At 48.3% G+C, this 25,497-nt stretch overlaps 1 pseudogene; it reads right to left on the reverse strand.

The window, feature by feature from the left end:
- Positions 1–23,868: 23,868 nt before the first annotated feature.
- LOC141974638 (small ribosomal subunit protein eS21 pseudogene) lies at positions 23,869–24,119 on the reverse strand (annotated as a pseudogene).
- Positions 24,120–25,497: the final 1,378 nt, after the last annotated feature.

Genomic DNA, 25,497 nt, shown 5'->3' on the forward strand with positions numbered 1-25,497 from the left:
AATTCCCTCAAAGGTTTGTTACATGCGGAGATATTTGCTGAATATTTTTATTCTGTGGATTGATTGTGACCATCCTATAAAGGAGCAGTGTTTCTGCATTGTGATTAGTCAAAGGTTTTTTTTTTTTTGCCTTCCTCTGCAGCATGGGATTTGGGTCATTTGCAGGTTTAAAGTAGAGTAAAAGGCGGACTGTCTGTAACCTGAAGTCTTTACGTCATGATCTGACTGCCTGCCAGCCACAGTCAGAGGGCAGGGGTCTATTCTGGCGTGCAGAGAAGGCTCCGGTTACCTATGCTGCAGTTAGCCATGCCCTGCTCCCAGCACAGCCTGACTCTATTTCAGGAGTGGGTGGGCGAGGTTCAATGGCCTGGAAGTCAGACTGGATGATCATGACAGTCCCATCCAGCCTTAAAGTCTATGAGATAAGTCACATGGTGCTCTTTTTGTTCCCCCATTGGATGAGCGAAGAAGTGCTCCCAAAACAAATTCAGGAATGTCATTTGCAACTTGATTTCCATGAATGTTTGTGCCTGGAACCAGGCTGGCTCAAGCGAGTACAGAAACCCAACACAGACAGCCCTGTGGAGCTCACTTCACACTCACAGTCAATGTCTGTAGCGAAGAAGAACATTTGCAGCATTTGCCCAGCTCTCATCTGTGCTGGCCCAGTGACGACATTACGAGCTGGGCAGGCTGCAGCGCTTCTCTGAGTCTGCAGTGCTGATGCTGTGCTAGCAGGGACGGGTGCCAGACTCTGGTACAACTTTAGCCAGGGGAAGACAGACCTTTTGCTAACCCCTCAATGCGGCATGAGGCAGAAGCAAGCCACTCTGCAACTTACATGACAACCACCATCATAGCCAACCCATTGGGCATTGAACCAGGGACCTCCAGAGCTAAAAGCAGAAGCTGACTATGGTTTGAGCTAAGGAGACAAACCTACCTAAGGGGAGGGGAGATGTAAGAGATTCACATCCTCGGTGTACTAGGCAGTGAGGGGGACTTGTAACATCCACTCTCCAGTCCAGTGTATCACAAGTTCTCTTTATGGCATCTGTGAAGCATCTTACGGAGAAATGGCCTGAGTCACAAGGCTTGAATCAAGACCAGTGCTTAACTCTAACTGTGAGGTGTTCATAGCAGGGAGGGGGGCTGCTTTGGACCCATCTTGAGTTTGATCTGCATGCCTGGAAGGTTGTTGGTGGCTTCAGATCACCTTTGGAAAATGCTACAGCGGCTGCTGCTGCGAAATTAAAGCACTGGACCCGAACTAAAAGCTGCAAGCCCCACCGTGTTCTGCAGCAGGCAGATCCATGTGGGGAGAACTCCTCGGGGAATTCTGCACCAAAAAATTAAAAATTCTGTGCACAATGTTTTAAAATTCTGTATATTTTATTTGTCAAAATAACACAATATAATCATGTCAGTTTCAGTTATTTTGGTAATTTATTTAAACTATAATACAATGGCTGGAGAATGGGAGTGGGGAGCATTGGAGGAAATTCTCAACCCCCACCCTTGTCTAATAGTAATGTAGCTAGGTTTGACCCTTTATTTCTAATTATTAATTAACATATATATGCAACTATATGCTCAATATTACATCACAGGCAACTGAAGAGCATGTGAGGGCTGGAGAATCAAACTCACAATTTATATTGGCTACGGACCATCTCCAGAAAAGTCAATAGTAGACAGTTTGTGGACCACATTTGGACAGGAAAATTTTTCTGTCTCAAGATTGAGACCAGTTCTAACACCCCAAGGCCCTGCTTCTCCATGACTGGCATGCGACAATAGGAGCTGGAGGGACAGAGTCTCACTTGCTCGCACACCCACCCAGCTCCACCCCCTGGTGGTGATTGATGCCTCCCCATGCACGAACACCCAGCTCCCTCCCCCACTGCCGTGCTGATTTATGTCTACACCGGCAGCTCGGGAAGGGTGAGTGACCATTCTTGCGGCTTCCCTTTGCTTTCTCTTGCTCCCCCTCAGAAGTCATTTTTCTGTGGGAAAGCAAAGAAATCTGCGGACGACATGAATTGTGCACCTGCACAGTAGCGCAGAATTCCCCCAGGAGTAGGGGAGGCTGCAGTCACCTTGAGGACCTGGGTCTGATGCAAAACCGAGCGGCTGTCTATCCTCACACAAGTGGTGCCATGTGATGCCAGGTTCAGATTTCAGTGCAATACAGAGTCGCTCCACAGGATTTATATCAGTGTAAACGAGCAAGACCTGGCCTATGGTGAATAGGGGTTGGGGGTGCTCAGTCACTGGGTAAACTCCTTGAGTGACCATGCTGAGCAAGCAAACCCTCTAGTCCAGGTCCTCTGCTGCTGAGGATCAGTCCAGCCCCATTTAAGACAACAGAGCCACCCCAAGTTACAGCAGCTGGGGATCTGGCCTGCTCTCCTGTACTGGCAGGTACCCCCCTGGCATCTGGGCTGCTGTAGGCAAGATCCACCTCCTGAGCCCTGCGTTCTGCCAGCAGATCAGCAGCAGTGCTGTCAAGCTATTTTACATGGGTTCCTCTCCCCATCACCACCACCACCACCACCGTGCTCCCTCCCCCCGTTATCCCCATAGCAGGTGCAGCCCTGCACCTCTTGCTGGGCAGACAGCTACCAGGGTATGCAGATAATCTTTTATTCGGTATGCAGATAATTTTTTATTCAGTACAAATAATTTATTACATTAAAATAACTATTTTTTTTTCAAACAAGTACTTCGGGAGTCATTCTGGCTCTCCTGCGGAGGCATTTTTCAAAGTGCCATAATAAGCACTTAGAAATGGGTGGTTATTTTTATTCTCCAAGCCTGTCAAGAAGCTGATGGATCGAATTGGCTGATGACAAGGCAGCTGAATGCTCATACATGGAGGCCCCAGCATGAACACAGAGCCCCTTACAAAAGAGCAGCCAGGGCAGAGCAGAGCTCCCTGCTCCTCTGTTCTCCCATTGCTTCAAGGGGAGCATGATGGGCCAGGTGGGCCATGGATAAGCTCTGCACATCCCCCAGCTCCCCATTGCTAGTAAAGTGACAATGCATCCCCAACTGTTCTCCCCAGCTCATCCCTTTCCACTGGAAACACAGTACCAGTCATCCCTGCTCCTCCCCAGCCAAGAGGACATGCTAGCCAGGGTGAGAGCTTTGCTCCACGCTGGCAGAAAAATGGGTAAGGAGCTCCCAGTCATGTCCCCAGGGACAGGGTATGCTGGACTCTTCAACACCCTCCTTCCACGGCAGGGTGACCAGATGTCCTGATTTTATGGGGACAGTCCTGATTTTGGGGGCTTTTTCTTATATAGGCACCTATTACCCCCCTCCCCCCCCCGTCCCGATTTTTTACACTTGCTGTCTGGTCACCCTATTCCATGGGGACCTGCCCCTCCCAGCTGCTGTTCCTCATTCCAGCTGCCTCCTGCCAAGGGGGTACAGCCCTCCTAGCTACTGCCCCACTAATTCCAGCTGCCATGCACCCGCCATCTAACAGGTACAGGCCTCTCTCAGCTACCGTCCCCTCGAGAACAAATTCCATGCACAGAGGGATGAGCACATCCCAGCCCCACCAAGCCCCCCACTGCTCCTGCTCTGGGCAGGACACGCTCCTGTGTGTTGCTGAGATTAAACAGACATGGGATGGGGGGAGAGGTGGAGAGAACAACCCAGTTACAGGATGTCACAGAGTCCCTGGGCGATGCTCTGGAACTGCTCCCCATGAAACCAATCAGGACTCTAGGGCAGTCCGCCTTCCTGTGAGCAGCCTGTCTGCAGGACACACAGCTCACACAGCTTCCACCTTCCTGGGTCTGACCTTGGAGCATTCAGCATCCTCTGCCCCTCCATGCACTTCCCACAGCGAGTCTGCCCAGGCGGGGCTCCTGGGGAAGCCAGAGGGTCCTGCACCCCAACTTCGCAGTCAGACGTGATTCTCAGCCAGCCAGTAAAACAGAGGTTTATTAGACGACAGGAACATGGTCTAACACAGAGCTTGCAGGTGCAGAGAATAGGACCCCTCAGCTGGGTCCATTTTGGGGGGCAGTGAGCCAGACAACCACGTCTGCCCTTCACTCCATGTCCCAGCCAGCCCCAAACTGAAAACTCCCTCCAGCCCCTCCTCCCCTGGGCTTTGTTCCTTTCCCCGGGCCAGGAGGTCACCTGATTCCTTTGTTCTCCAACCCTTTAGCTCTCACCTTGCAGGGGGGAAGGGCCCAGGCCATCAGTTGCCAGGAAACAGGGTGTCGGCCATTCTCTGTGTCCAGACCTCTGCACACACCTGCCCTCTAGGGCTCTGCAATGATCATACACCCTTACCCCACCACCTAGATACTTAAGAACTGCATACGGGAAACTGAGGCACCCCCACAGTATTCAGAGGAAACATTAAGAATAGTCCCACTTTGTCACACGGGGCCTTCTGCTGACACAGGACCAGTCATAGGCTTGAAAACCCTGGCTGCTTATTCCTGGAGCTATGTCACACACCTTCAGCGGGTGCCAGGCAGGCTGCTGGGTTGCTTCCTGCATTTACAGACGCGTATCTCGGTTTGCAGCAGCCTCCCTGCTGCTGCGATTCCTGCCGCCCTCACTGAGGTCACTGAATAAAACCTCGTCTGTCTTCCTTGCCCCAGAGCGAGTGAGGGCTGCTGTAAAGGTGGCAGGTTCAGGCAGCCCAGGTACTACTGTCCTCAGTGCCCCAAAGGGGAGAAGGAGAGAAAGACCAGCCTGCCATGCTCAGAGAACCCAGGGAGGACCCATCTGGATACATCTGTGCCAGAGGCAGCAGGGTGTGTTTAGGAGCGCTCTCGCCGTGGGGTTTGCCCTACTGCTTGCTGAGCACCATGGATCTTCTGGGGAACGTGAGCAAATAGCACTTCCAACCTGTCCAGTGCTTCCTCTTGGGGATCTCAAAGCAGCCCACAGATGCGTCATTATCTCCATTTGGCATATCAGAACGTCGAACTGCGAGCCTGTGGCAGACTCGAGCCAGGACTTGACAGCCCAGAATCCTCGTCCAGTATCATAACGACACCACCACCTTCTTCCCTGGGCTGAGCTGCCAGCAGAAAACTAAACCCAGCTTGAGTAACAGACCCACAGCTCCCTGCCCTGCCACTGTGCTGCTCAGACCCCCCACAACAGCAGCAGGAATCGCCCCCTAACACCTCCGGCCTTTGCCACCCGAGCTAGTGGAGAATCACCCGTTAATGTGGATAAGCTGAGGACCCATGACCCCAGCAGGATGCAGTGATGGATACACACTGGTTCATTAACGTTTCCCAGGAGTGGGATTTTTGCTATTGGCTTTTATAAGGCACGTGTGTGAATGTAAAATGCCCCAGTTTCAAAGATTCAAAAGCTGAAGCTTTGAGAGACCTTTCCTCCTACAGGGCACAGGAAACAGAGATTGAAACTGCCCCTGCAGGAGTCGGCCTTATCCAGGCCATGCATGCGAGTGAGGATCACAGCCAGCATGACGAGAGTGCAGAGAGACCAGGGCTACGCACCGTGTGCAGTCATTGACACCAGTGCAAAGTGAATACACATTACTGTTCTGGTGCTGACAGCTGTGCGAGATGCCGGGCAATGGAGAAGCAGAGCCCCGGCATCTTGGCTAAGTCAGCCAAAATTGCTTGTGGGCACTACCAAGGCACATGCTCCCAATCCTCAGCTCTGCAAAACTTGGGACCAGATCCTGAACTGGTGCCAATCCGAGTAGCACCATTGGAGTCAAAGCTGAGTACATGGCCATAGGAGAGAGCTCCCCCTGCCGTTACTCCACCCAGCCCTGAACACTTCCAGGTAGCTGGCTCTCACAGGGGGGCTGGCAGGAGCATTGCCCTGCTGCGCTGTGACTGGCATGCAGAGAAGGCTCTGGATACCTGTGCTGGGGTTAGCCGTGCCCTGTTCCCCAGCACAGCCTGGAATGAATTCCCTGCAAGCCCAGGGGCACTCAATAGATTTCAGCTGCTTTCCAAAATCTTTTCAAATGGGAAACATCCAGCTGATCACTTTATCTAAGAAACCTTCCAGCGATGCTAAGGAGGGAAATCAGCACTGGGTGAACAAGAGGGGCTGGGACAGGGAAACAGAGACTTTGAGCTGCATAAATAACTGGATGCATTTGGAAAGGTCTTGCTCTCACGCTGCTCAGCCCTGGCATCGGCCCAGGCCCAAGCCCAAGCCAAGCCCCCAAGGAGTATTTTCCCCAGCTAGTAATTCTCACCTGCTCCAAACAGACCAAGACACTGCAAATAGCAGATCGCGGTGCCACCTGACCCAGGCTGACCTATGGATTGCAGCTCTGGGTTGTGCACAGACAACATCTCACACCTGCCTCGTCTTCTCTGGAGGATTCATAAGAGCCCCTTAGGTGCAGCTTTGCTCAGGGAAAGGTTCAGGGCAGAGATACTTTTCTGCACAGCAGAACCAGACCTGCTCTCACTCCCACCGGTGTGTTTCCACGGGGACACATTCCTCCCTGCCTTGGTGCTAACAGGGGTGCTGGGCTAGAAGGGAAGCAGGCTCTGAGGGCTTGGGGGACACACACCCCACCACAGCTGTTCAGATTGGTGCTGCTTCAGCTGTGACTTTTTTGCCCAATTAATTAGCTAATGTGCATATCCCTATCTATTTTATCTGGTGGTCAGCAACCCTGACCCAGATAGCAGCAGTGGAAGGGTGGGGAGAGGCACAAAACTTAGCAGCAGCAGTGTGTGTAGGGGGATGTGCTGGAGTGCACTAGGGTGTCTGGGGACTGCAGGGCAGAAAGCTGGAGATTGACTGGGGGAAGCTAAGTGAGCCTGGGGCCAGCTCCTGGCTCTCCCCCACCCCTTCCCCTGCTGCTTCTAGTTGCCACCTGCACAACCTGGCTGCTCCTTCCCGCCCATGAGAGGGAGGTAGAGGAATTCCTGCTCAGTGCACGTCACAGGAGCTGGTCCTGCAGACCCGTAGGCTGTGCGAGATCTCCCTTCGCTGCAGGAACACATTCCTGGGGCTGCCCTGTGTGTGACTGTCACACAAGATGCCAGACTCACGGCCGCTCGCCCTGCTGGTGGCTGCATCCTGTCCAGCCCGACCAGCTCTCCCCACCTCCAGCCCCAGGCCAAGCTTCTGTCCTCCTCTGTGCAGAGGGGTCCCAGCCACAGCCAGGCCCTCCCAGCGGTCCAGAGAGGCCCGGGCCACTTCCAGCTTTTGAGGTCCCTAGCCATAATAAAAATAAAAAATGACGACACATGAAAACAAAATAAGGTACCAAAAAAAGAGTGAGACGACAATTTTTTTATTTAACAAATGCTTTTCTAGCCTTTTTCTGTGCAAATGCACTAATTATTGAGGAAAAAATCTAGCTGTCATGCAATGTCACAGTTGATATTAAGCACGGGGAGCCCATTCAAATGCTCTTGTCCCCTAGTTGAACAGTGATAGTCCTTTACCTGCTTCAACACGTTGAAGGTGTGTTCATCTGAAGCCACTGATGCAAGCAAACTGACAAAAATACACAATGCAATTGTGACATTAGGAAACACCCCAGAGAGTCCAAGTTCAAGTATTTCTTGAAGTGATTCCTTTGGCTTGCAATCCAATTTAAAGTTCATAGAATATATTCGTTTAAGGAAGATAACCTTGTCACTGAGATCTTTTGAGATGTCTTTATTGTACTGTTGCTGAAATTATTCAGCTGCAGAAAGTAGATCTTCATTATTCAGCCTGTTGAACTGCCAAAGAAACCCAAAAAGGTACAAATTAGTCGCAGTGACTCAAATCGACATGTAAGACCTGATTGAATAGAGTCAAAGATGACAAGGGAGACACTGACCCAATAATGCTGCTCAGCGTCGGATTCAGTAGGTAAGTTGCGATTGGTGGAGAACTCAGAAGAAATGACGATATTCTGTGCTACTAATTTGGACTCAGTCAGGATCGCATCCCGTTGTTCATGAATCAGTTGAATGTCATTGATAAGACTTTCAATGTTATCCCTCTCAACATCAAGGGAAGCATTGCATGCTTCAATTACCAGATTAGTTTGGTGGATCATTGTAAGTAGCCTCATCCACAAAGATGACATCAGAATGCATTAAAATTTGGACATGTGCTTCTGAATAGACTGAAGTTCAGTTCAAGCCTGTACAGTGAGAGTGAGAGGTTCAAGCTCATTTAAAGCCTTTCTCACTGAATTCAAATACTGCGCAACTGGTTGAACACCATCAATCCGTGCAGACTGTCTAGTTTTGGACATCCCATGCAGTGAAACAGGAAGATATTGCTTCAGATTTTCCCACCTTTGTGGACTGCTACTGAAGAGCTTGTACATTTGCTGAACGGTTCCAAAGTAAGTAATTGGCTCCTTGCATGATTCAGCACAGTCAACACCTACAAGGTTTAGTGTGTGGTTTCCACAGCTGGAGAAAATACAGTTTGAATTATACTCAAGCAGAACTGCTTGTACACCTTTATACTTCCCAGCCATAGTAGATCCATTGTCGTAGGCTTGACCAACGCAGACTTGAAAATCTCACTTGATTTTCTGGAATTGCTAGTACTCAAGCAGCAATTTCTTTTCCAGTTTTTCTCATGAAATTGTCACACAAAATAAACGTTTTTTCAATTGAAAATTTTGAGCTGTCTACAATCTTAACATACCGAATAACCATAGTAGTCTGCTCCTTGTGAGAACAATCTGGAGTGGCATCAACAATGACTGAAAAATACTTAAAAAGAAAAGGAGGACTTGTGGCACCTTAGAGACGAACAAATTTATTTGAGCATAAGCTTTCGTGAGCTACAGCTCACTTCATCGGATGCATGCAGTAGAAAATACAGTGGGGAGATTTATATACACAGAGAACATGAAACAATGGGTGTTACCATACACACTGTAACGAGAGTGATCACTTAAGGTGAGCTATTACCAGCAGGAGAGCGGGGGTTGGGGGGGGGGGAACCTTTTGTAGTGATAATCAAGGTGGGCCATTTCCAGCAGTTGACAAGAACGTCTGAGGAACAGTGGCGGGGGGAGGGGGAAATAAACACGGGGAAATAGTTTTACTTTGTATAATGACACATCCACTCCCAGTCTTTATTCAAGCCTAAATTAATTGTATCTAGTTTGCAAATTAATTCCAATTCAGCAGTCTCTCGTTGGAGTCTGTTTTTGAAGTTTTTTTGTTGAAGAATTGCCACTTTTAGGTCTGTAATCGAGTGATCAAAGAGATTGAAGTGTTCTCTGACTGGTTTTTGAATGTTACAATTCTTGATGTCTGATTTGTGTCCATTTATTCTTTTACGTAGAGACTGTCCAGTTTGGCCAATGTACATGGCAGAGGGGCATTGCTGGCACATGATGGCATATATCACATTGGTAGATGTGCAGGTGAATGAGCCTCTGATAGTGTGGCTGATGTGATTAGGCCCTATGATGGTGTCCCCTGAATAGATATGTGGACACAGTTGGCAACGGGCTCTGTTGCAAGGATAGGTTCCTGGGTTAGTGGTTCTGTTATGTGGTGTGTGGTTGCTGGTGAGTATTTGTTTCAGGTTTATGGATCTTGGGTAGTAGATAGAATATCCCAGGTCGGGGTTCCAGGGGTGTGTCTGTGCGGATTTGATCTTGTGCTTTTTCAGGGAGTTTCTTGAGCAAATGCTGTAGTTTCTTTTGGTAACCCTCAGTGGGATCAGAGGGTAATGGCTTGTAGAAAGTGGTGTTGGAGAGCTGCCGAGCAGCCTCTTGTTCATATTCCGACCTATTCATGATGATGACAGCACCTCCTTTGTCAGCCTTTTTGATTATGATGTCAGAGTTGTTTCTGAGGCTGTGGATGGCATTGTGTTCTGCACGGCTGAGGTTGTGGGGCAAGTGATGCTGCTTTTCCACAATTTCAGCCCGTGCACGTCGGCGGAAGCACTCTATGTAGAAGTCCAGTCTGTTGTTTCGACCTTCAGGAGGAGTCCACCTAGAATCCTTCTTTTTGTAGTGTTGGTAGGGAGGTCTCTGTGGATTAGTATGTTGTTCAGAGGTGTGTTGGAAATATTCCTTGAGTCGGAGATGTCAAAAATAGGATTCTAGGTCACCACAGAACTGTATCCTGTTCATGGGGGTGGAGGGGCAGAAGGAGAGGCCCCGAGATAGGACAGATTCTTCTGCCGGGCTAAGAGTATAGCTGGATAGATTAACAATATTGCTGGGTGGGTTGAGGGAACCACTGTTGTGGCCTCTTGTGGCATGTAGTAGTTTAGATAGTTTAGTGTCCTTTTTCTTTTGTAGAGAAGCAAAGTGTGTGTTGTAAATGGCTTGTCTAGTTTTTGTAAAATCCAGCCACGAGGAAGTTTGTTTGGAAGGTTGGTTTTTTATGAGAGTATCCAGTTTTGAGAGCTCATTCTTTATCTTTCCCTGTTTGCTGTAGAAGATGTTGATCAGGTGGTTCATCAAGAACTGTTGTTTGTACGATTGACCCACATAGCTCAATAAACTCGTTTTGTATGTGTGTGAAGAGATAATGGACTTGCATGCACTTTTGACTCTCTTGCGATTCTCGAACACGTTTAACATGCTCTAATAAAAGTGGGTCATATTTGCTGAGGAGCTCAACTATGCCTAGAAAGTTTCCATTAGCACGATCACTAATACGTTGACTGGAACCAAAGAAAGCCAGAAAGAAAAAGGATGACATTTAGGATGCGCTCAAGAAGTTTTTTACAGTTATTAGTTTCTGTAGGGAGTTCAGTCAGGAGTAAATTCTCAACTGAACTTTCAGCTGATGCTGCCCTACTGGCTGATTTCAATGAAACAAAGTTTTCTTTGTGTGATGTTGAACTCTCATGTGATGGTATTCAGTCTTTCAACTTCCTCCAACCTCTATTGATGCTCCATCCTGATTGATTAGAGAGAACTGATGCATTTGCAGCACTTTTATTCAAAATGAAGCAGAGTGCACAGTACAGAGATTGTTTTTCCGTACTCCAACATAACAAGTCTCTTGTACAGGTCTCACCATTTGGAAGAATTTTTGTCAGCAGACGAGTAGGGAAAGCATGATTATCAGCATCTCATGGAATGTTACTTGGAATTTCAAAACAACTAATTTGAAGAAAATATTACATTTGAGCAGCATTGCTCTTGTCAATAATTCCAGTGTCAGTCACAGTCAAACCTGTAGTATTCATGAATTGCTCTTACTACGTAAGATCTACATCTTCCTGTTGAGTTTCTTGATTGTACACAGGATCTTCTGCTGCATCTGTTACTGTTGGCACATCTGCTGTTTGACTACTGTCCTCATGTTCAGGGGTTGGCATTGAAATATCACCTGTTGCATTTGCGGATTTTTCATTATCTGTAGCATTGTTTGTTGGGTAAGGTGTGTTTTCCAGTGGCTTGAGAAATGAAGTTATTGGCTTTGTGCTCTTAGCTGGTGCTTCACTCAGTTGTTTTCACCATCTCTTGCTTGCACCACTTTCAAATCTCCTCTTCATAGTGATCTATCTGGTTAATAAGTAGCCAATCCACACTTGAAATATTCTGCTGTAGCTTATCTACACTTGAAATCTTCTACTGTAAACATGTACACAAATGCTGAAAAGTCTTAAAACAAAGGAATACTAGTTAAGAACATAAAATGAAACAGTCAGACAGGTTATTATCCTTATCACTGAATCAAAACTCAAACACGCAAGGTATAATATAACAGGCTGAGCTGAAGACAAAGGGATGACATATATATAGTAAACACAGACACGGATACAGACAGAGGGATAATGTCCAAAAATTTCAAATGTGTGTCCTCACGAAACTCACTGTACAAGATTGTCCTCACAAATTTTCACCTTGAATCTGGGCCTATAGACTACGAAAGCCTATGACGATGGCCAAGCTACCAAGCTAGGGCTCAACCAACCAACCAGTCACCTCTCTTAGCTACCCTATGAAGATAATAATGAGGAATTTTCACACATAAATAATTCTTTAGTCAACTAGACGTAAAACTATAAAGACACTAAAATGTAACAATCTCTTTCAACATGCACCTGATCCAGCACCGCCCACTGATAGTGGATTGTTTATATAATCGGCTGATCTGAGAGAACACGATCATCACGGTCTAATCTTATGCCATCAGAACTGATATATTTTTATTAATATTTATGAACATTTTTAACTCTTTAATATGACAAAATCTATATCAGTTAACAAAAAAAAAGTATGTCTTTTACCGAATCACATCTCTTATTTGCTTAAATTTGCAGCTCTAAGCTGAGAGAGTGTGTCACATTTTGGTCCAATAGGGATGCTCATAAAAACAAGTTGCGAAACTTATCGAATGCCAAAAAAATAACAAGTTTCTAAATTTGAGGACCCCGTTGAGCTTGAGGCCCCAGCCAAATGGCCCTCCTGGCCCGCCCTCTGATTGGTCCTGGCTGCAGCCCCTGGCTCAAAGCAGCAGCCGGACTGCTCCCTGCTGGCTGCTCTCCAGCCAAAAGCTGGGAGAGAGGGAGTCAGTGTCACCATTTCCACTGCCACAGCTGAAGGTTGTGGGGTTTGTCCCCCCTGTGCTGGATCTCTGAAGTTAGGCAGTTACAGGGGAGAGGAGAGGCCTAACATTAGGCAGCCCTGAACCCAGGGTGCCGCATTGACTCCAGTGACTCAGTCATGGGATGGGCTGCAGGCAGAGGAGAAGTGAATTCTGATCTATCGAGGGGAGTACATGGTGCCCTTGCCATAGTATTGAAGCTCCTACCAGCAGATCATGGGGCAGGATCACTGTCACCCTGGGAGCAGGCAGGGCAGGACTATCCTCCCCCATTTTATGCAGCAGGAACTAGAGAGGTTTAAGTGACTTGTCCATGGCCACGCAGGGAGTCAGTCACAGAGCTGAGATTCAAATGCAGATCTCCACAGTTCAAGGTCAGCCCATTAATCACAAGACCAGCTTCCCCCAAATTTAGTCTCTCACTGCCTCAGTTTCCCTCCTGCAAGTGGGGATAATACCCAGGAGTAAAATTAAGGAGAAGAAATGAGCAGCAACAGTCTTCCAGTCTCTGCTCACAAACCAAGCTCCCCCAGATGAGATGCCCCTTGGTGCGCAGCTTGGATTCCCCTTGGGGCCCTGGCTCACCCGCTAGTGGATGGGCTGCGTCTGCCCTCTGGCCTGCTAGCCCTGAGGGCCGGGGAAGGGGGATAGGTAATGGAATTACCAGCTCATCTATCAAACGGGTCTTAGGGTTTTATCCTGCCACCCATCACCATCATACCCGAGCGCCTTTCACATAAAGTCGGTAGCAACAGCCATGTCCCTAGTCAGCTCCACGGAGTCTCTGGCACATCTCCCTTTATGGGGGTAAGACTCACCACTGCAGCACCCCCTGCTGGATGTCCCAGGAATCAACTCTGCTGGCTGTGAGATGCCTCTTCTGGCGGCATCTCACTGCCATCACTTCTGCTCCAGGGACCTATGTCACTCCCAGGCCCCCAGCATCCTCTTCCTCACACAGCCCTCTGGCTGTGCCACACTCTGTGCTCCCACCTTCTGGGTAAGCAGGGTCTGAATGAATTTTCCCCTGACAGCTAGCTGGGAGGGGGAGAGACTTCAGGAGTAAATTGTATCTACTCTGCTTAGATATCCAGCAGATAGAGTGGTGTTGCTCACAGTGATCAACTTTGGCTGGTGTTGGGTTAGAAATCACTTTAGTAGTGAATGCAGAGGTAGTGAAATGTTGTTATCAATGTTGTTGTCTTTATTGTATGAATAAAGGGGAGCAGAACTGTGCTTAACCTGTCCCAAATGAGGGAGTCACCCTCAGTTGGAAGGACCTCATTAAGCCAGGGGCTCGAATGCCAGAGCCCTGTGAAAGTAAGAGAGAAAGGGACAGGTGTTTAGGGTTGCCAACTGTCTAATCACACAAACCCAAACACCCTTGTCCTGCCCTGCCCATTCTCCAGAGGCCTCACCCCCCACTCACTCCAGTCCCCCTCCCTCCATTGCTCACTCTCCCCCAACCTCACTCACTTTTACCAGGCTGGGGCAGGGGGTTGGGGTGTGGGATAGAGTGCGGACTCTGTGCTTGGGGGTGGGGCTGAGGGGTTCAGAGTGTGGGAGGAGGCTCTGGGCTGAGCCAGGGGCAGGGGGTTGGGTACAGGAGGGAGTTTGGGGTGCAGGAGGGGGCTCAGGACTGGGGCAGGGGGTTGGGATGTGTGAGGGGGTGCTGGCTCTGGGAGGGAGTTTGGGTGCGGGAGGGGGCTTAGGGCAGGGGATTGGGATGCAGGAGGAGGTTCAGGACACAGGCTCTGGCCAGGCGGCACTTACCTCAGGTGGCTCCCAGAAGCAGCAGCATGTCCGGCAGTGGCTCCTAGGCTCATGGGTGGCCAGACAGCTCTGCACACTGCCTCTGCCCGCAACTTAAGCACCACCCCCACAGCTCCCATTGGCCACAGTTCCCTGTTCCCAGCCAATGGGAGCTGCAGAGTTGGCACTGGGGGCGGGGGCAGCACCTAGAGATCCCCTGGCTGGACCTCCTCCTGGGAGCTGCTGCTGGACATGTCACAGCTTCCGGGAGCAGCGTGGAGCCAGGGCAGGTGGGGAGCCTGCCTTAGTCTCGCTGCGCTGCCGGACTTTTAGTGGCCTAAAATCTCCCAGATTGGCTTCAGTGGCCTCCAGGAGATTAAGCCCAATTCTGAGAGATTCCCAGCCAAACCGGGAGGGTTGGCAACCCTAAAGGTGTCCCAGACAGGAGGTGCGGACTCTCCCTAAGGGTCCCCAGTCTGGTTGAACCTGTTCCTCCCCTGTGTTCAAAGATAAAGCTAAATATGCTGCATTACGAGCCTTTGTTACTTTAAGAGCTCAAATGAGAGCTGACATCACTTGTGGTGGGAGAGCGTTTCTGCCCAGTCTGCTAAGAGCTGACAATCACAAACAGTCTGTCCTGCAGAGGTCACAGCAGAGAGGCAGATGGCAGCAGAAGGTAACTGACAGTCGGTCAGTGGGAGCAGCGAACAGTCAGCTGGTGGGAGCAACGAGCAAGCAAAAGGAGCAGCTGGCAGGGCAGCCAGCAGAGAGGAACCACGGCTGGCTGGGCAGCCAGCCAGAGCAAGTGCTCAGATGGCAGAGCGAGCAAGGTGCCTTCTTCCCCAGGTGGGAGGGGAACTCACACAGATGCACCTCTGAACCCTGGGTCCTCACTGACCAAGGACAACCCCTGTGCATGGGGTATGATGAGGGGGCAGTGAGGGGCACAGAAAAGGAACTTTTGGTTGTAGAACTCAGGACCATGAGGCAGGAGGCTCTGCCCCATGCCCTGTGGGGTGAGTGTCCTGCTCACGGTTTTATGATTAGGAATCCTGCTTGCAGCATTTTCCCTTTTTACTGTTGAGTGACTTCCTTCCTTTCACTAAAAGTTTCTTATTTACACTCAGACTCTGTGCTTGCAAGAGGGGAAGTATTGCCTCTCAGAGGCACCCAGGGGTGGTGTGTAATTTTCCCAGGTTACTGGGTGGGGGCTCAAGCTGGTTCTGTGTTGTATTGTTGAAAAGGAACCCCTGGATATGGAACCCGGCCCCAGTTGCGGTCGGCGCCACATGGCAGAAGGGTTACAGACTCAAACACAAAACTCACTAGTTTTTAAAGCTCAGATACTTAGAATGTTGAGGCTTTTAGCCATTTTGGGTTTTTTGGGTTGTTGTTTTATCTTTCACGTTCCATCTTAGTCTACCTTTTTGTTGTTAAGATTGGTGCCCTTTTTAGATGCCTATTTTTCTGATTGGTTAAAATTTAAGCCTAATCTACCTAGCAACAGTAAAGGCGGGAAGGGGTCATTTGACTCCCAGTTATTCTGCCTACTGACAGAGTCTATATAAGGGGGTTTCATGCTCTGTCAAGTACTGTCCGCCCAGAAGACAGCCCGTATTCAGTTCAACCTGCGTTCGCGCTCGGTCGTGCGAAGGAGGAAGAGGAACATCAACAGAACACCTGTTCTTACCTGGTTGTCCATCATCGAGGAGGATCTCCTGTTCAATCTCAAGTTCCTGATTCCAGTTGCTGTCCTCAGGGTCCTGACCTGAGATACCTGAGAAGCAAGATGAATGAGAGTATCGTTAGCCATCTACATCTGAGCTCCTGTTACTCCTAGAGACTGAGTAACATTGACATTTTATTTGTTTTGTGCCCATATTGGCTAGGGGTTGGGTCTGGGCTCCAAGCCCACTGTACTTGGAAAACCACCGAGCTATTTTCTGCTTAATCTGTTTCATGCTCTTTTATTCTGTTTTAATGTTTTATTCCCCATTCCCCTATATTATGTTACTTACCCTTTAATAAAACCCTCCTGCCTGTTTTCACCTTTTAAAATGACAAAGTTTCACTTGACCTGCGACTAATCAGTGATAGACCCTTCAGGGGAATCAATCCTTTTTGGGAGGTGGGGTCCTTAAATCAATTCCACCAGTCTCTTCTGGTAACAAGAAGATGTCTGGCAGCCACTGCTGAAACACTTGCATTGTTGGGATGGAGGATGGATGGCCATGGATTTGGAGAGGCTGTTTGCAAACTGGCTGATCAGAAGGACAGCCAGTGGCTTAGCCGTGGCAGAAAACTTTATCCCCACAATAGTCCAGATAGAGCAAAAGATACATACAGACATTTGAGGAGGAGAGGTTCAGATTTAACTCTAATTGTGGAATTCGGCAGCTTGGGCATGTCATATATTATGGTGATGGGGCTGGTTGTGGGAGGTATAGCCTTAGCAGAACCTGGTAGCATTTGGGGTGGCTGCGAACTCTCCTCAAGGCATTTAAGCCAATGTGGCACCCACACAGACAGGTTAGATAAAAACATAAAATACTCTTACTAGAAGCGGCAAAGAGTCCTGTGGCACCTTATAGACTAACAGACGTATTGGAGCATAAGCTTTTGTGGGTGAATACCCACTTCGTCAGATGCATCCAACGAAGTGGGTATTCACCCACAAAAGCTTATGCTCCAATACGTCTGTTAGTCTATAAGGTGCCACAGGACTATTTGCCGCTTTTACAGATCCAGACTAACATGGCTACCCCTCTGATCATAGAATCATAGAATATCAGGGTTGGAAGGGACCTCAGGAGGTCATCTAGTCCAACCCCCTGCTCAAAGCAGGACCAATCCCCAATTTTTGCCCCAGATCCCTAAATGGCCCCCTCAAGGATTGAACTCACAACCCTGGGTTTAGCAGGCCAATGCTCAAACCACTGAGCTATCCCTCCCCCCATACTGATATTTGACATCTTACTAGAAGGTTGCAACATAACAATACTTATTCCTTAGAATTCAGAACCTTAACACACAAGAACCCAAAACCAGAGAGAGACAAAGCAGGCTGCTCCCTAGAGCAGTGAGGCACAACTCAGCCTACAGTAAGATGGGGTATCTGTCTGCTGACTAAATCTGCTTGCCTGCTTCCCTACAGAGCCAGCTGTCTGCAAGCAGGACCAGGAAAACTCCTGAGAATGTAAAGTGATTGATCACAATTATAACACAGTTTTCAATATACCACACCCAATAATGGCACCTCAGCGATTCCAAAGTCTGTAGCAGCTTTATGAACCAAAGTTGACCCTCTCTGCATGCATGGGGAAGGAGTGGATTTCCCTACAGGCCCCACAGGAGCATCAAAGTTACAGAGCCAAAAGCAAGTGCAAGAAGGGACCATCCCCATGGACTGGTAGGGGAGATAGGGAGTCCCACCTGCAGCTGGTCAGGAATTTTTTGACAAATGTTTTTTCTTCAGAAAATGCCAATTCATCAAAGCCAAAACTGTTTGCAGGAAAAGGGTTGGTGTTGCTGAACTCCCTGTTTTGGAAAAAAGTTTCGAGGTTGTTGAAGTGTCCCGGTTTGATGTATTCAGAATGAAAAAAGTTTCACTTTCTGGCTTGAAGTTACATTGTTCTGAAATTTAATTTCTAGTAAAAAATGTCAAAATCAAAACAAAAGATTTGATTGACCAGATCCATTTTTTAAATTTTATTTTCGGTTTGCAAAAATTTCAGCTGGGCTTTTCCTCCCAGCTGGGATAGGAAGAGTTTTTGAAATCTCACTTTCTCACAGGACAGGAAAAGTGTTCCCCACTCAGCTCCAGTCTCAACCATTGCAGGGTAGGAGCTCCAGGAGTCTGACTCAGAAATGGGTACTGCATCCAGCTCCCAAACATGTGGGTGTTAGTCCTCAGGAATCCCTCTCTCCCACTGTCTGAACAACCAGCATCCCCCAGTGAGTCACTCACCCCCTCACCTGCATAGGCAGGCAAGTAAAAGAGTGTCCGATCCCACTGCCAGAGTTACCTGGCTATGCACTGATCAAGCCAGGTGTGTGCAGTGGCCACCATTACCACGCTACACAGTACTGGCAAAGTCTGGGACTAATTGGGAGTCATTGGATCCAAAAGCTTGTTCCAGCTCAGCAGCCCCACTGAACTAGAGAGCTGTGCAGATTGGCCCCTCAGTGGCATGACACAGCACTGAATGCTTAAATGAAGGATTGGCATTCACCCCACCACAACCCTTTCTGAAGACACCAGATGACAGCTCCGGGGGACAAGGACAGTAGCCACACTTGGGGCTCCCTGCCTTAGGTCATTTAAGATTTCGGGTAGAAGAAAATAAAAAAGCCTCTCATGGAAAAACCAAGTCGGCCAGGAAAAAGATACGAGTAATAAAGTCCTCTCTCACATCTCCTGGGGAAACAGAACCCAGCTTCTCCTTGGCACAAGAGTAATGGGCAGCCTTTAAATCATTTAGTCACAGAAAAATTCAATGAGAAATTGTTCCCGGCTTCTAGAGCAGGCGATGCTAGGAACAGAGCTCTGACTCAGAGGATGGCCAGGTAGAACTTATGCCCAAACACAGCTAGTCCAGCCCAATACAAACAGACAAATGTACCCCTAAAACCTCTCCTGTCCTTCCTTCCCACCCCTACTCACAGCACACCCAACATGAGCCAAGTACCTTGTGATGGGTTCAGTCACAGAGATTCCCTTGGGACTATCACCTGATGTGCTGAAATTACCTCTGAGCCCATTTTCCCTGCCAACTTGGGACTCCAGAACCCTGCCTTGTTGAGCCAGACATGCTAGCCTGCTGCTGCCATGCCCCCAAAGCTGCAGACTTTAACTAAAAACACCTCAGCAGGTTACCTGTCTCCAGCACCCAGACACCCAGCAACCAATGGGATCCAAACCCCAAATAAATCTGTTTTACTCTGGATAAAGCTTATACAGGATAAATTTGTAAATTGTTCACCCTCTATATCACTGATAGAGAGATATGCACAGCTGTTTGTTCTCCCAGGTATTAATCGCTTTCTCTGGGTTTATTAATAAACAAAAGTGATTTTATTAAGTATAAAAAGTAGGATTTAAGTGGTTTCAAGTAATAACAGCCAGAACAAAGTAAGTCACAAAGCAAAATGAAACAGAACACGCAAGTCTAAGCCTCATACATTGAGAGACTGATTACAGGTACTATCTCACGCTCAAAGATGTTCCAATAAGCTTCTTTTACAGACTAGATTCCTTCCTAGTCTGTGCCCAATCCTTTTCCCTGGTACAGTCCTTGTTAGTTCCAGCAGGCATTTTAGGTGGTAAGCAGGGGATTTCTCATGACTGACAGCCTCTTTTCTCCTGCTCCATCCCATTTTATAGCTCTGGCACAAGGCGGGAATCTTTTGTCTGAGCTTGTTCCCACCCCCACCTCATGAATGGAAAACTACAAGGATTAAGATGGATTCCAGAATCATGTGACATGGTCACATGTCACTGTAAGACCCCCTAGTCTCCATTCTTCCTGGGTTGGTCCACAGGTACACAAGAAGGCTTGCAGGTAAATAAACCATTTACAACCAATTGTCCTAGTCAATGGGAGCCATCAAGAATCTAACCCACCATTAATGGCCCACACTTTGCATAATTACAATAGGACCTCAGAGTTACACTTCATATTTCTAGCTTCAGATACAAGAATGATACATGCATACAAATAGGAGGAATATATTTAGTAGTTTATAACGTTTGTTATGATACCTTACAAGAGATCTTTTGCATAAAGCATATTCCAGTTACCTTATATTCAAACTCATAAGCATATTTCCATAAAACATATGGAGTGCAACATCGCATGCCTCCTAAAAGCACTCCCCAAGCAAGCCTGTCAACCACAGCTTCTCTTCCAGAACCAGGCACTTCATTTGCAATGGCATTAGGGGGGCAGTTGCCCACCTCCCCAACCTTTGTTTTCCCCCTCTCAAGTTTTCATAGGTCTACATGCTCCACTTTTTGGCCCTCCCCTGACTTTGCGGGATATAATATAGTATAACCGCATAGTAGTGACACAACTTTGCCTCCTCCAAATTTTTCTGAAATGATACTCCTGACCCAAACCATACTGAAATCCTGGGAAATTTTATACAGTCCAGTTAACCCAGAATTCCCTTCTTCAGTGTGATGTGAGCATTTCTGGCCAATCAAACACTATGGCTGGGAAGTCTGTTGCTCTGGAGTTTGGATATGAACAGGTGTCCCTTGAGTGGCAGTTTCCTCACTCAATCAGAATTCTGATTGGTTGAGGAACTGTCACTCAAAGGGTAACTGCTGTGACTCCCCACTTTCTGAGTTGAGGATGTCCAACAGTTATGATCTGATTGGATGACAGTTTTGTACCTGAGTGCCATGGGCCTGAGCGGGACTCTGGGAAGGCTGCTACAGGAGTTCTATAGGGCAGTGGCTGAAGCTGAGCAGAGTTCTGCATGTAAAGGAGAATTCAGCCTTGGGAGCTGTAAACTTTCCCCATGGAAAACTGAGTTCGGGCTTCTGCCACACGACTCTCTCCAGGTTTGGCCAAGTTTCCAGGAGGCCTCTAACCATAAAGACCATGGGTGGAAGCTGATGCTAGATCATAGAATCATAGAATCATAGAATATCAGGGTTGGAAGGGACCCCAGAAGGTCATCTAGTCCTACCCCCTGCTCGAAGCAGGACCAATTCCCAGTTAAATCATCCCAGCCAGGGCTTTGTCAAGCCTGACCTTAAAAACCTCTAAGGAAGGAGATTCTACCACCTCCCTAGGTAACGCATTCCAGTGTTTCACCACCCTCTTAGTGAAAAAGTTTTTCCTAATATCCAATCTAAACCTCCCCCATTGCAACTTGAGACCATTACTCCTCGTTCTGTCATCTGCTACCATTGAGAACAGTCTAGAGCCATCCTCTTTGGAACCCCCTTTCAGGTAGTTGAAAGCAGCTATCAAATCCCCCCTCATTCTTCTCTTCTGCAGACTAAACAATCCCAGCTCCCTCAGCCTCTCTTCATAAGTCATGTGCTCTAGACCCCTAATCATTTTTGTTGCCCTTCGCTGGACTGTCTCCAATTTATCCACATCCTTCTTGTAGTGGGGGGCCCAAAACTGGACACAGTACTCCAGATGAGGCCTCACCAGTGTCGAATAGAGGGGAACGATCACATCCCTCGATCTGCTGGCTATGCCCCTACTTATACATCCCAAAATGCCATTGGCCTTCTTGGCAACAAGGGCACACTGTTGACTCATATCCAGCTTCTCGTCCACTGTCACCCCTAGGTCCTTTTCTGCAGAACTGCTGCCTAGCCATTCGGTCCCTAGTCTGTAGCGGTGCATTGGATTCTTCCATCCTAAGTGCAGGACCCTGCACTTATCCTTATTGAACCTCATCAGATTTCTTTTGGCCCAATCCTCCAATTTGTCTAGGTCCTTCTGTATCCTATCCCTCCCCTCCAGCGTATCTACCACTCCTCCCAGTTTAGTATCATCTGCAAATTTGCTGAGAGTGCAATCCACACCATCCTCCAGATCATTTATGAAGATATTGAACAAAACCGGCCCCAGGACCGACCCCTGGGGCACTCCACTTGACACCGGCTGCCAACTAGACATGGAGCCATTGATCACTACCCGTTGAGCCCGACAATCTAGCCAGCTTTCTACCCACCTTATAGTGCATTCATCTAGCCCATACTTCCTTAACTTGCTGACAAGAATACTGTGGGAGACCGTGTCAAAAGCTTTGCTAAAGTCAAGAAACAATACATCCACTGCTTTCCCTTCATCCACAGAACCAGTAATCTCATCATAAAAGGCGATTAGATTAGTCAGGCATGACCTTCCCTTGGTGAATCCATGCTGACTGTTCCTGATCACTTTCCTCTCATGTAAGTGCTTCAGGATTGATTCTTTGAGGACCTGCTCCATGATTTTTCCAGGGACTGAGGTGAGGCTGACTGGCCTGTAGTTCCCAGGATCCTCCTTCTTCCCTTTTTTAAAGATTGGCACTACATTAGCCTTTTTCCAGTCATCTGGGACTTCCCCCGTTCGCCACGAGTTTTCAAAGATAATGGCCAAGGGCTCTGCAATCACAGCCGCCAATTCCTTCAGCACTCTTGGATGTAACTCGTCCGGCCCCATGGACTTGTGCACGTCCAGCTTTTCTAAATAGTCCCTAACCACCTCTATCTCCACAGAGGGCTGGCCATCTCTTCCCCATTCTGTGATGCCCAGCGCAGCAGTCTGGGAGCTGACCTTGTTAGTGAAAACAGAGGCAAAAAAAGCATTGAGTACATTAGCTTTTTCCACATCCTCTGTCACTAGGTTGCCTCCCTCATTCAGTAAGGGGCCCACACTTTCCTTGGCTTTCTTCTTGTTGCCAACATACCTGAAGAAACCCTTCTTGTTACTCTTGACATCTCTTGCTAGCTGCAGCTCCAGGTGCGATTTGGCCCTCCTTATATCTTTCCTACATGCCCGAGCAATATTTTTATACTCTTCCCTGGTCATATGTCCAACCTTCATGACTCAAAACTGGAGCTGGCTGTGGAAGGGTGGTCTCGTCGAGGGGATTAGCCTCTAGTCACCGACCTTTGTTCAGGTCCCTCCTCCACCCCAAACTGGTCTATGTCACTGAGTCTTTCTGTGTATCACTTTCCTATCTGCGGGGATGAATGCTTTACAGCTTGTGAGATGCTCTGATAGTATGAGGTAATGGAGCCATACAAGTGTCACAGGTAGAGATAAACTCAGGCTGGAAGTAAGGTGCAAATATGTAACAGCCCGGGCGAGTAACCATTGACCAATCTACCAGCCAAGGGCCAGGGATTCTCCATCTCGCGGAATCCGTATAGCAAGACTGGAAAAGCCATTCTCCAGCTCAGCCACAAGTTACGGGCTGGAGGCAGGAGTCACTGGCCTGTGCTCTGCAGGAGGTCAAACTAGATGATCCCAATGGTCCCTTCTGGCCTTCAAATCTGTTCAATCTGAGCATTTAGCCATTTGGATAAAATCTCCACATTTCTGCACCGTCCCCCTGAGCAGTATTTGTAAATGGGGCAACGATAGCTTCCCCCCTGAGGCTGGGGTTTGGGGCCCTGCTTACGAAGAGTTATGGCACACACATGACTGTCCCCTGCAGTCCATGGGCAAGCTGGGGTTAGTACACACACCCTTTGCTTTGCCAGTCAGGGCCCTTCTGCCCAGGCTAGATGGTATGTGACTGGTGTCTCCCTTCTCCCCGCCCCCTCCCATTTGTCCTGGAAAACCTGCCAGCGGTGGGAGTGTCACATGAGAGGTATGATGCTATTAAAGTGCCAATAGGCCAGCCCCGACCTCTCCACGCTGAGAGAGGCCATCACGGTCGTCAGATGGTGATCCGAGAACAGGGCCAGACGGCTGCTGGAGGAGTGGGCCCGTGAAAGGTGACAGTGTGATAAATAAATGCGGTCCAACCAGGAGTGGCACGACTGATGGGCCTCCATGTAAGATTTTTTTTTTAATGTTTACGCTGTTTATTTTACAACAAAATGTTCCATAGCAGAGATCTCCGGTTAGAAATTCTTGGAAACAATCCCATCATTTTCTGCCAGATGCAGAATAGAATCATCAGATTCACGCACCCTACGAATTGCTCCACAAATGGCATACGTTTGAACTGGCCATTGGCTCTGCCTGTGACCTGGTCAACCTCAGAAATATTCATTTGAACGGAAGCCTGGTCCTTTGCACCAATTATTCGGTTGCTAGCAGAGCATTTACGAGGCACGTACAGGTCCACAAATTCCCCAGCGTCATTCTGCATCTTATTTTTCTATATCTTGCCACACAGGGATGTGCAAGAGGTGATACCTCACCGCCAGCCCATGTAAGACGCTGGGCAGGTACAGATCCCTCAGGGCTGCCCTGTTGTGCTCTGCCCACTACGTAGCACTCTGGCCATGCGTGACACTCAGCGGACAGCTGGCTCTCCTAATCTGCCCTCATCCCAGAGCACTTCCTGCTCCGGGGGAGGCACAGAGCTGGGGGAACTGGCTCAACCCTCTGGCAGAGGCTCCCTGCTGTGATGTTAGCTGGTTTATGACCCTTCTGCTCCAGCATAGCCAAAGCAAAGGAGCCATAGGACAGCTACCAATCTGGCTCCCAATCCTGAACTGATGATAGGTGCCTTTCTGGTCTCACAAATACAACCCTGTCACTTGATTTTCACAGAACCTCACTAATCTGTGCTGCAGTAATCCACACGGGTTATAATTCATGCCAGACAACATCTGTCTTTTCCCCAGGTTTGCAGGCAGAGAGGGCAGCAGCGGGGTCTCTCTTCTTAGTGAGACATACTTGTTTCTGACAAAAACACTGCAGCGCATCCATCAGCCCATTATGGAGAATTGCTGTAAATAACCGGGGCCCTGTCATCAAATCAGTGAGCGAGCCCTGTTCTGTGCTGCACCATCCATGCTTTTTCCTTTCTCATCATGATTATTCGCTCACTAATTCACAGAGATGTAGTCCTTCACCATGGGTTTCCCAGTCACTAATAGGAATTGGCAAGATTGGATGAACCAAGAGACACTTCATACCCTTTGGAGACTGGGCATATAGATAGACAGATGTTCTCCTAAGTATATGTAAGTCTGGCAGCCTGGAAAATGCCAGCATCCTAAGGGTTAATACATTCATTCCCCTCCAGCTGCACTCCCTTTCCTTTGGTGCCAGTTCACACACACTCACCACCACCTGAAGCTGTTTCAGCTGTTGATTCTGCTTCCCCCTAGTGGACTTAATGGTTTCCCAGTAAAAAAAAACCTTTCAAATCTTTCCCTGGTTTGCCCTTATTTTAGCCTTTCCTGGCTGCTTCCAAGGGGCTCACGTACCAGGTTGATGAGTGTGAGACAGGCTCTCTACGATGCACAAAGAGATGCTTTCAAATAGATTTTCTCAAAGACAGGCCATGACACCTGGAAGTTTGGGGTGAAGGTGCCACCACACCTCAGCTGCTGACACTAGAGCAAAGCAAAGCTTTGCATGGCTCAAGAGTAACTTTATTGTCAAGCTTTTGTGGCTTCACACAACTGGAGCTTCTTGTTAAGATTCAGGTCCTGGAAGACATGTCACATGATCAGATGTTGCAATTTTGTTACATAATAAAAATGAAATTACAACATTCATAGAGCCCTAGATTC

Source organism: Natator depressus, chromosome 19, assembly GCF_965152275.1.
Source record: "Natator depressus isolate rNatDep1 chromosome 19, rNatDep2.hap1, whole genome shotgun sequence".
NCBI lineage: Eukaryota > Metazoa > Chordata > Testudines > Cheloniidae > Natator > Natator depressus.